Here is a 12,862-nt window from a genome sequence, read left to right as displayed (position 1 = left end):
CAGGAATGTGGATGTGAATGTGTTCACACAGCCTGTGTTGAGCTGTGAGAATGTTTCCATAAACCACCACATTATGAAGTCCACTGTAAGTGAAGCTGTTCATCAGTACAACAAAGGACAATATGCCCTCACACAAAGTTAACTGCCTGCGCTTGTTTATAAGCTGAGAAACAAAGAATGTATTACTCTTAAACCAGCCTCCACCCATCCAAACACGCTACCCGAACATGCATGCACGCTCTGGTTTGCATTGGGAGCAACACTCTTCTTCCTGGGTGGCTGTACATCAGAGCGGATGCGTGCAGAGAACTAACAACACAACGCTGGCATCGACGGCTTTCACTCTCTCTTTCCCACTAATCGCTTCATTGTGGATTTTTATGGTTACCAATACTAGTTGGTACACAAAGCTGCATTTCTTCAAAACAGGCCTTCAGGTAAATATTAACACCTTTACAGAGTAATGTAATGGTTGGGTAGCACGACTTTCAGTCCTGATCCAACTGGCACGCTCAAATACAGAAAACCTAGACTGTGATGTAGTTAAAATGCTTGCATCTTTTAAAAACATTTTATTGAAGGAATTAAGAATTAAATGAAAATACCTTAACATTTGCTGTGTGTGAAACTGTACGACATCACGAGGATTTCTGTTTGATGCAAACCAGACTCTTTGGGATATTAGTCCAAAAAGTCTTCCATGTTACCAGCAGCTATATAAAGCACACTGTCCTGTTGTGACTGGAGTATTTAATTTATTTTTCTGTCGCTAAATGATTCATATCCTCTGTTTTATCCAAGCATTTATCATCCCAGTGGAAAAAACACAAGTCATTTATCAACGACAGAGTAACGACCATGATTCACTTTCCAACTCAAGGAGATGGTCCTCCCAAGCCAAATGGCAGAATGGGACAACAGCGGCTTGATCCATAACCTTCACCAAATGGTTATTTGATTATCCGCTAACGTAAGCAAAGTAGTAACTGTAATCAGAACTGTATTATTTCCATACAACCTTAAGCAAATGTTCATAATGATCCGTCCCAAACCCTGAAAATTACAGAATAAGAGATTTGGAAGAAACTGCAGAGAGAGGCATGGGATCCAGTTATATTGCTTCATGTGGAAAATGTGTTGAATTCCAGCTGTGTCTATATGATGTTAGAAATGATTGGTTTCATTAGTTGCAGTCCACATAACAGTGCACATCTATTAAAGCATCTCAAATGAGCAATCAACCTCCATATATAGTAACTTTTGTACTTGTCAAGCTCTGTTTCGAGAGTTTATAACTCCATGCTCCATATCTCGATCCATCCAGAGCACCTATCCTTTGAGGCTGAGCTGGAACCAATCCTAGCTGACATATGGGGCGATAGGCGGGGCATACCTTGGACAGGTCGCCAGCGTATCACAGGGCCGACATGCAGAGACAAACAACCATTCAAACTCACATTCACACCTACAGACAATATAGAGTCTCCAGTTGATCTAACTCCAATCTGCACATCTATGGACTGTGAGAGGACCCAAAGAAAACATTCACGGACACAGGGTAAAAATGCAAACTTCACACAGAAAGGATCCAGCCACGCCTGGCCAAGCTTTATACCTTTACCTTCAAAATACTGGAGATCGAACTCATCCTTCAAAACTCTTCATACGTTATAGCACAGAATGTTTAAGGAATATAAACCAAGATCTAAGTTTGTATTAAGCCATATTGGACTGGAGCTCAGGCAGCAGAAGTGATTTATGTGACTAAACCGACACATAAATCAACACATTGTGTATCAGATACAGTCTCACAATTAACAATACCTTGTTCCATTTCATCAGCTTGTTGTTTGGGTGTGGAGTTCCTCTGGAAGTTTAGCCTATGGCTGGGCTACATTATGTTCCCAGGCTAATTGAACACCTACATACACACACATACATGTCTTTGTGTTGAGCTGAGAATCACAGGCCGGCTGCCAACTTGCAGTCAGACAAAATGGCTGCAGCCTTTGCTAAATACACTGTGGTCTGTGGTAGTGGTAGCACTCAGCAAGACAAACAAACACACCAAACCACAACTGCCACGCAAAGAGTGTGTGTGTGTGTGTGTGTGTGTGTGTGTGTGTGTGTGTGTGTGTGTGTGTGTGTGTGTGTGTGTGTGTGTGTGTGTGTGTTCACATAATAATATATAACCAACTCGTTGCATCTGTGTTCACACACCTTAGTATTTATACAGTATTAACACATAAGCATGTGTGTGCAGAAGTGTGAGTGTGTTAAGTTAACTGTCAGAGCCAAAACAACCCTCTGCTGCCAGGGTGGAAAGAAAAGAGAAATCGGAGAGGGAAAATAATAGCTGTTCGCAGTTTTTAGAATACCAAACTATTCCAATAAATCAGCCCCCAATCCCCATCTGCCGCTCCTTTTAACTTGTTCCGAGCGGCTTTTATGGGTGAAATTAGTCCTCCCCAACCCCATGACAGCACAATAAAACACTTTGCCAGGTACATACACTTATACAAGGCCTTGGAGAGAGAGAGAGAGGGAGAAAGTGGGACGTGAAGGGAGTGATGGAAAAAATAGTGAGAGCAAGAAAGAGAAAGGTTAATGATAAGATAAGAGTTAAGAACAGAGATGAATAAGCACATACAGGCGTGGTAATGGATTTATGAGAGGGGAAAAATGCAAAAGACACACAGATGCGCTTAAAAGAAAGAAAAGGACAATAAAAGGAGGAGAGAGATGGAGAGAAGAGGAATGAGAAGCAAACAAGAATGGGAAGAGGACAGATAAATAAAGAGGCAATAAGTTGTAAAGAAAGAAACAGCACAGGAATGACTTTTACATCTGTTGCCAAAAATCCCTCTGGACACACACACACGCGCACACACACACATACACACACACTCTGTGTACAGAAAACTTTACATCCTGAAATGCATATTCTTGAACCCCCTTTTCCCTTGGAAGCTAAAGGAGGAGGATGTGGAAACATAAATTCATGGGGCCTGTTGACAGCAGCCAGGAAAACAAGATGATGACTTGTCACGAGTGACCTCATCTGGGTCAGGGGTCGCACACCCTGAGAGAAATAGAATGAAAAAAAAAAGGGGAAGGTTGACTCAAGATTAATGGTTTTAATCTCACTGCATTTTCTTTATATGAGTGTGTCTATTCACATATTTCACAATTTTCCATTGGCCTACAATGTTTAATGGGTTGGAATGTAATGGATGTAGTTTTGTAGTTTACTGCTGATGAACTAAAAATATTTCCTTCTCTTGTAAAAACATCTTGTGGGAATAAGAGTTATTGTCATGATTATAATGGTTAATTTAATTTGGGAGTAACACACATCTAGCAAGGGATGGCACATGAGTCAGCGTGATAACATATTACTATTGTATGGTTTTTTTTAAAGTTATATGATGATCAAAAATTGAAAACAAAAACAATGCTAAAGAAGCTGGGGATCATCGTGCAAATCCAGTATGAATCATGTGATCCTCTTTGTGCACATTCAACTTTAAGTTCCTTATATTCCTAAAATAGTTGTATTTATAATATGATAATATAATGTATGTGATATGTACATTTTATCTGACCATCCAAAACTACTTTACACCTGTGTTGTTGTGGTTCCTGCAAAGAGTTGAGATGTTTGCTGTGAATTTCAAGAAACGCTGTTGCAGCAGTCAACAGCACAATTAACCATGTCTGTGAAAAATGCCTCGAAACACATTCCTCACAGGCGCCTCGCTGTGTTATGAACAGTTATCTAGAAAAAGAGGTGAAAAAAAAGTCTGAATACTTTTACTGATTTTATTTCTCACTGAATACTCCATATTTTACTTTGGTTTTTAAAACACTGTATCGAATAAGAGATGGAATGTTATGAATCTGGAAAATTTGTCAGCCCCAAAAGCAACATCGTAAATGACATAAAACCAATTTTCATTTATTGTTACAGTGAAATGAAAACCGCAACAAAGCCGTCTTCTGTCCTTCCTGCTTAATAATGAGTTTATAAGGAGTTACTCATAACCCGTCTATTGTCATCGTCATCTTCTTCATCTCACAGCTCAGTGAAGGCACAGCACTCTATCTCTGCTGCACTCAAACAGACAGGGACAAGTGTAATTGTGGCTTGCGGTTTGGCTGAGCATTCAAACGGAAAAGCAGCTTGTCCACATCTCTGTCTGTGTGTCAGCGAGGTCCATTTGTCTTCCAGTCTGTGCATGTGCTTGCGTGTGTCTGTGTGCATTCATGTAGATTATATCTGTCAACCACTGTCTGTGGTAAAGCTAGAAGTCGTGAGACAAAGATGTGGGACACACACACACACACACACACACACACACACACACACACACACACACACGCACACACACACACAAACCACAATTGAACTGCGAGGACTTGGTATGGTGAGAATGCTACGACGGGCGCCCACTGCTGCAACAAACATGAATAAACCATTTGTATAAAGCACTTTCCCAGCACACACACACACACACACCATATGCTGGATGACATATGACTGTAAATCCACATCTGGTATCAAAACTCAACACCTACACTAGCTTACACTGTACACAGGGGCATATTAACCAAAAATTAAAAAACAAGAGATGTACACATAACTCTGAAAAGCTATTATTAAAGTACTTGAAGTAGTTCTTAATTATCAGTGTTTCCAAAAAATGCGAGATAAACTATTTATTACGAATATTAAAAAATGAAATGATAAAGATTGGGATTTACGTGTGTGTGTGTGTCTGTGTGCATGCATTGTTTTGAGGCTATTCTCGTCTAGACTCTCTGAATGAGCGGCAAGAAAACAGGAATCCGACTGTTGAATGAAAATTGTTTGTGTATGTGAGACTGAGGGAGGGGAGTGTCAAGCAGACAAACCACATATCAAACACTGAGCATGTGTGTTGTGAGTGTGGTTTGATTCTTGTTGTGCATTTCAAGGCAAACACAGACTCCCTGCGCTTCCTGTGTGCACTCACTTATAACAGTTCCACTAAAACAGTGCACGCTGCACACACACACTAATGTGACACATGCACATGAGGTTATGTAGTGAGCATCAAAAATCACCCTGTTAGAAAACCTGATTTTAAACCCCACTTTAAATGTTTGGGCTGCTCTACTTTGGTTTTATGTTTCAATTCCACAGTTTGTCTCACACACACTCACACAGGCACACACACACACTCTCACACTCACTCTCACACAGGCACACACACACACTCTCTCACTCACTCTCACACACAGACAGACACACACACACACACAGTCTCTCGGGATGTTTTTAGAGAGATGTGATAAAGTCACAGGACACCATCCATCCTATCAGTCCAGTTCTGAGCAGCATTTAGAAGCTTCTCACGCTGGGCTCTAAACAACTGCATGAAATCATATAATTTACTTTGTAGATAATAAATATACTGAAACTGACAAGTGGGTCGGCATCTGGAGTGATGAGGGCGTTGTACAGGACCATTGTGGTAAAGATGGAGCTGAGTCTGAAGGCAAAGCTTTTTAATTAACTGGTCGATCTACATTCCAACCCTCACCAATGGTCACAAGTTCTGGATAGTGACCAAAACAGTGAGGTTTGCAATAATTTTTCTCCGTCGGATGGCTAGGTTCAGCTTTCAAAACAGAGTGGTGAGTTCAGACAGCCAGATGAAGCTCGGAGTAGAACCGCTGCTCCTTCACATCAAAAGGGGACAGTTAAGGTGGTTTTTGGAGGAACTACATATCCCATCTGGCCTGGGAACACTTCAGGATCCCCCTGAAGATCTGGAAAGCATGGCTAGGGAGAGGGACATTTGGGATGGATCATGTTGTGGTAGGTTCAGGTGATCCTTTCAACAATGAATAATAAATCAATGAACCGGAAAAGTAGACATGTAGGTGAAGCACCCTGGTGGTGCAGTGGTTTTAGCACCGTCGCCTCACAGCATGAAGATGTTTTTCTTTAACCTTCTACCTGGGTTGCCTTGGTTTTCTTCAGTTGCTCCGGTTTCCTACAAAAGGAAAGGAATCAGTCCAAGCAGTCAAGGACAGTGGAAAGTATGAAGGCAGCCTCACAGAGAAAAGACTATTACTGATTATAAGCCAAGGAAATTCATTTTATTAAAATATGAACTGCCAAAGTCTTTTCTTTGAAGATGATGGAATAGTTTCAGTTCAAATCTTGTGAAGTTTAAGATAGTGATGACTCCAAACAAACACTGAGTATAGAGATTACGACACTCAGCATATTCACTTCTGTCACTCTGGGAAATAAATTTCACCAAAAACTTGTTCTCACAGTTTCTGACTTTTTCCACCAAAACAAGGCTCATTGCACATAAAATAAATGTGGGAGTGAGTCTAAACGCCTTTTATACAACAAGCGCAATGAATCAGAAATGTGCCTGATTTGGCATGTGTGAGTGTTGGCATGCAAAATGACCCATTACATGAACATACCAACAGTACAGAGCTCCTGTGTAATTGTGAGGACTCTGGAAATCTATGCATACAGTTATTTACTCTTATTCTTGGATTCATAGTATGTGGCCTCAGATTTGTGAACTGTGCCCTCGGACACAACGTGGTGTGTGAAAAAATACTACAGTAAATACAATGTGAACACAATGAAAGGGATGAAACAAAGCACAATGCATTATAGTCGGCAGTTGAGTTCAGATTGAGTTGCAAATGATATAGTTCCCTCAATGTTCACTGCAGGAGACCACCTCAGCCTGCATGCATTCAAATAAACACGTATTACATGAATCATTTGTCCTACTCCGCTATGACCTTGTCCTCTAGATGTCTCCTGAAGATGCTTCTTCAGTTAGGACATACGCTGGATGCTTGGACCTGTTTGCTGGTCTAACTTGTTAATGCTAATTTCACTAAAGCTCTATGGCCCCATGGCTGATTCAGTAATTCCATAAAAGTATTTTATTTTACTAGTACTTTTAAATGCTGTAGAAAACTTGAGGGGAGAGGAACAGCATGGATACTTTTCAAGATGTCTGTCTGAACTTCAGGATTTGTTGCAAGAGTTTGGCTTCTGTTAAATCAGTAAATCAGTTTAGACTCCAACAAGCCGCAATACAGCAGTTTTTGTTTTCTTAGAACAGTAAATGGTGAATGCTTGATGAGGCATTACATATAAACAGGCCACACACTTGCCCTTTGCTTTTTGTCGAGCTGAACTATGATTATATTACTAGTGTGTGTGTGTGTGTGTGTGTGTGTGTGTGTGTGTGTGTGTGTGTGTGTGTGTGTGTGTGTGTGTTGGGTCAGTATTCCCACGGCAGGGCCAGTGCTTACTCTCCCTCTGGAGACACGAGTTCTATTTCAGGGAGTGGAGCAACAAGACGGGGAACAGACAGGTGCCAAGGAAGTCAGCGCAGGGGTCTATGAATAACAAACTGAAGGAGAAACGGATGATGGCGTGTTTGCAGTTGAAAGCAGCACACAAACAGATCACACAACCTGGAAACCAAGGATTCTTTTTTTTTTTTAACTTTTTGAAGGTTACTCTTTCAGTCAAATCATGTAAAGATAAATTGATGAATCTCTTCTTTGCTTTCTCCTCTTGTTTCTTTGTAAGTCCTGTCTCTTTCCAACTCTATATATCTCTGAAGAAGTCGCTCCCTCTTTCCTCGCCACATATTTCTCACAGAGTTGGAAAAACAGAGCGCCCACCTCCCTTCTCCACGTACTGTAAATCACTCTCTCCTTTGCTCACTCTCTCTCCCCCCTCTATGCACAGCTGCATGTTGGATGTCGGCCCGTCACCTTTTCAACGAGGCAGTTGACAGAACATTTCCACTTCATTGTACACACTCACACATTCTTATCACATATTTCCTGCCTTCTGGAAAAACTACAGAGAATTTAAATACCAATCATGTCCTTGATTTTCCAACCAGACAACACTTGATTCTGCAAAGGCACAGTGTCTATGTGTGTGCGCAAACAGGCAAACATTGGCGAGCTCGAAATTCTCATTTGATGGTGTGACGGTGGAGCTGCAGAATCCATGGATGAGTTACGCTCCAAGGACACACACACACACACACACACACACACGCACGCACACATGCACACATGCACACACTCGTGCAAAATTGGTTCCCAGAAGTTGTCTGTCAAGAGGTAATCCTTCTTGTCAGTTATTCACACCATCATGAAACAGTGCAGTATCTTGGCATCGTGCTGTGTACAGTGAAAACACAGATTGTGGAAAAACACTTTTGCAAACTGTAACGGCCACCCAGACTTGCAAAGAAAAATCCCATAGTATGAAAACGATTCAATAATTTCTATGCACATGAGCAAATCTGAAGTTGCATCCCTACTACTCTGGAAATGTTATTAAAATTCGCTTAGTTGCCAAACAAATGTATGCAGGTATTCCACTTAATCCCAGAAGGCTCAGCTGCCACTGAATAATTCACAGCAGCAACAAATCTGCTCTAGTACCTCTCAGTGCATAAAAGGCATGTATTCATTTATGAAATACTGCACAGACCTATAGTGAATGCAAGCACATCCACCCACAAGCATTGAGATAAATCAGTTGGCGAGCAGGGCCACAGAGATCCATATTATGTGGTTACTTAGTTACAGCGCATTAATAAAAGTTGTCCCAGTTAGAGGAGAAGAGAAACAGCTGTGTCTGGAGAAGGTCAAGAGCAGGAGGAGGAGAACTCCTAATGCTCTAACACTTATATTATGAATTTCCCTGCTGATTAAGTGTGTATGCAATGACTCTAGAAGAACAGTCACAGCACATAGAAGCACATTTTTGCAGCCCAACCGCTACCTAATTAGTTTTGACCTCTGCTCTCATATTCTCTGCTCAGATATGGCTGCTCATCTATTATCACAGGAAGCTGCCTTCAGCTGCCGCTGCAGATGGGAGATTATTTTATGTTCCTATTTTTTCCTCCGAGAGCCAAATTCTCACCCACGCAAATATCCACAGCGATAGGGACCAATTTTGGAGGCAATCACATCCGTCCGCATCCCAACTGGACCGCAACCACCTGCTCATGATGATTTCTGGGAAGAGCTCTTCAGCTGCCCTGGGCTGCAAAAAGGGAGTCTGCAGTTACAGACGAGCAGGGGTTACAGGGGTTAACCCTCCAACAAGAGACCAATTTACAGCCACGGACAGGAACCATCCATCAGAGGTCTGTTCCCTGTCACCAAACTAAGTCAGACAAAGGCACCACTAAAAACAGTGCTTAATAGAATAAGAAAAATGAATAGACAAGACAGTTCCTGGTGCAGGGGGGTGTCCTGCCACTGATGACCATTTCATTATGCTGGAGTTACTGCATGGGGATATTTTTATATGGGATATTATCCACGCAGGCGAACCCTTTTGGGAGGTTTTTCCCACCAGTCTGCGGAAAAAATATATGAAAACTGAATTCCGAGAGCTTCCTTAAAAGAGGTTCCATCTGAAACCATTCATAAATATCCTTTTATAGAGTGGAAGTGGTGTGTGACCACAAGCAAATGAACAACTAAAACAAACAAGTAGTCCAGATGATTTTCATTATCTGGTTATGCAGTATTTAGTGCATATGATGGGAGCACGAGCCCCTGATTGTGGTTGAGAGAGAGAGAGAGAGAGAGGCTTAGACTTTACATGGAGGATTTTGTTGTTTTTGTTAGTTTAGTCTCTGTATTATCCTAAAATGTGAGGCCTCAATATAATTTCTCAATGGGTGAAAGCTAGTAAGATGATAAAACAATAATAACAATACGATATTGACATAATAAAAATGTACCTTCTTTGTACACACAGCAAGTACATTTTCCGCCTCTGAAGACAAGCTGCACATACACAGAATTATAACCTGCACTTACTGTGTTTATTTTATTGAAGTGAATTCATTTGAGTTTGTTAATTAAGGTGAGAGCAGCTCAGTGGTGCAGTGATTTCCACTGTCCCCTCAAAGCAAGAAGGATTTAGACTGGGTTTGGCCTATTTCTGGGTACTCTGGCTTCCTTCCACAATACAAATCCAGTTTAGGATGGATGGATGGAAGAAAATATCAGTACTTATATTAATTAATCAAACTCATTCTTAACAGTGACTTTACAAGCATGTTGACACGTGTGGGTGTTGCAACTTATTAGACTTATGAAACTCATTTCTCATTTAAGTCACTGCTGATTGAGCTTAGTGGCTTTCCCTAGAGTCCATACCTCTGCCAAGATGGGGCAATCCCACACATGATTGTCTAGATCTTAGACATGGAAGAAAAAGTGCTCCTCTCAGGCCCAGGCCCCATCCCTCCACCTAGGTTGGTCAAAACCGGCATTATAGCTTTTGCGTAATCCTGCTAACAGATAAAACCAACACAAAACAGACATATCTTGGTGGAGATTACAAAATAGGAGTGATTGCTTCACAAAGGGAGGATGGGAGTAGCAGTGAGTGGTTAGAGGTGGAGTCAGAGACCAGATCATGGAGGTACGGGAAAGTGAAGAAAGAGTGTCAGGATGTGTGTGGATCTATAGCAGGGTAATGTGAGCCTGTTGTCCCAGAGGGGATCGATCTCCTGCAGGAACCCCCCACTGCCCAAACACCTGCATTCACATACACATACACATACACAGAAGCTTTAAAAACACCTCATTGTGAAATAAAGCCACACACCTTCAGACCCACTCTCCTGCAGAACATTTACACTTATGCACACTCGCACCATTCCAAGGAATTGGCAGGCCTATTAATACCACACTTCAAGGGCTAAGGGGATCGGGCACAGAGCCATAAGATGCTATCTGATGACTGATACACACTTGTGTCTCTCTTTCTGTCCTCAGGGTACTGCCTTTCACTTGGCCTGCCAAACTGAAAGGTTAGAATTGGTTACATTCCCACAGCAAGACCGAGTTGGTCATAACGAGGATGTGGCCAAGCTCACATGTTTTCATTAAGGAGGAGAACAGGTCCACATGGAAGAGAACCCCACTCTTTAGATTATGAGTTATACTGATGTCTTAGTGGGGTTTGTAAAGGTTTTGTTAAGGACAGAGAATTTGATCTTCAATCTTTAAATTAAAATGAGATGACAGTTTTCATGCAGGATAGGCAACTTCCCTAATTTATGACTTTCTTCATATCTGCTTTCTTCTTTTATGAAACAAATAAATCAAGCTACATTAATTTGTAACGTTAAATAGACGCAGTACCGTGAGAAACAAAGGAATTTAGCAATAAAATCAAAATTAATTTTGAACCGTTGGCATTAAATCATTAGGGACAGTTGCAGGTGGCCTGCCCATACTGGTGCCATGGCTGATTTTAGCTCCACTGAGCTCACAGCTGTTTGCTCAAATCAGACCACATTATTAATAATCATAAATCACTTCCTTCATATTAGTGCAGCTACTTTAAACCAGAAGGCACATCAATAGAGACTGCATGTTTCCGAGCAAATACAAGACCATATGTTATTTTAAAGATATATGTGTTTGTTATTAATGTCAAGGTCTTATTCCAGGATTGTCTGATAACATTTCAACCTAAAACTAAAAGACATAAATATTTCTTTAACTTGACAAATTCTTTTTGACTATAGTGTTGTGTTCGTTCTAAACCAGCCTGTTCTCTTGTCCTGTGTTGATGCTGCAGAGCTACTTCAAAATTAGTCCTTAACATTAGTGAGTCCTCCTCAAACAGTTCTACAATATTCTGTCACTTGTTATTGTTTGTTTTCTACCTAGTTTATCTTCAGTGAAGATTTTAAGTCATAAAATGAAACAGAATTTCCTTTATTACTTGTGTGTGGCTTACATATTAGTTTGAATACTGATTAACGGTTATTTTTTCATACATTGCATGTTGACTATTTCAGAGATCTGTTAAGCATTCCACACAATCTTCAGACACAAGTTCACAACTTTTCAAAATAAAAGCTCTGTAATTAATCTCGATATAAAGCACTGCTGCAAAAAAATGAAATACTGTGCTTTTACTTTGTTGACAAATTGCTGACTTGATGAATGTTGCCGTGATGGAGATCAGCACCTGCGAATGTCTGTGTCCTTTCAATATGGTGAAATTTAAAACGTTTAATTGTAAATGATCTGGTGGGACAGATGTTAATGCTGACCGGCCATCGGCAGTTACAGACCACTACTGTAGTTGATAAGAAAACGTAATCACACCATCGTCCAAATCACACCAAATTTGACACTGCACTTCCTTTGGCCTTTACTGATACTCATGCTAAGTGTGAAGCTGATGAGATGAATGGTTCTCGAGATACACAAGCCACATACAGACAGAGATTCCTGGAATTAGTAGACAGAGGTGGATTAAAGTTGAATCAAACTATAATAGTGGTATTTACTTACTTTATTTTATTCAACCAGTCTGTCTCATGTGGTGCGTAAAATTTTGCACATGGATTCTTTTTGTTATTGTGGAAGTAACAAAGGTGGCAGTGATGCAGAGTGCAGATTAAGGAAGTTAAGACTCCAGGGAGGTTTGATCCCAGGCCAGTCAGGGCACATGTCCTTCCAAAGGCAGGGCTCACAAGCATTAAACCATCAAAATGTTAGCCAGGGTGGGTAATTTGGAAAGGAAAACCACACCGTCGAGTTAGTCTTGCTGGCACCGACACACAAAAAAAGAATCACATGAATGTTGTGTTGAAGGAAAACTGTGTGGCATAGATAATTAGAAAGCTCTGACCATTTTTTGCTCGGCCAACAGCAGTGGAAATCAGGCAGTGCAGGACTGCAAAACAAACTCTCACACAGACTTCAGGCATTTAATAGGCTGATCTAATCTTCTATTGCATAAGCTGTTTTC

This window comes from Paralichthys olivaceus, chromosome 11 (genome assembly GCF_024713975.1).
Source record: "Paralichthys olivaceus isolate ysfri-2021 chromosome 11, ASM2471397v2, whole genome shotgun sequence".
NCBI classification, from domain to species: Eukaryota; Metazoa; Chordata; class Actinopteri; order Pleuronectiformes; family Paralichthyidae; genus Paralichthys; species Paralichthys olivaceus.
This window is presented reverse-complemented; position numbering follows the sequence as displayed.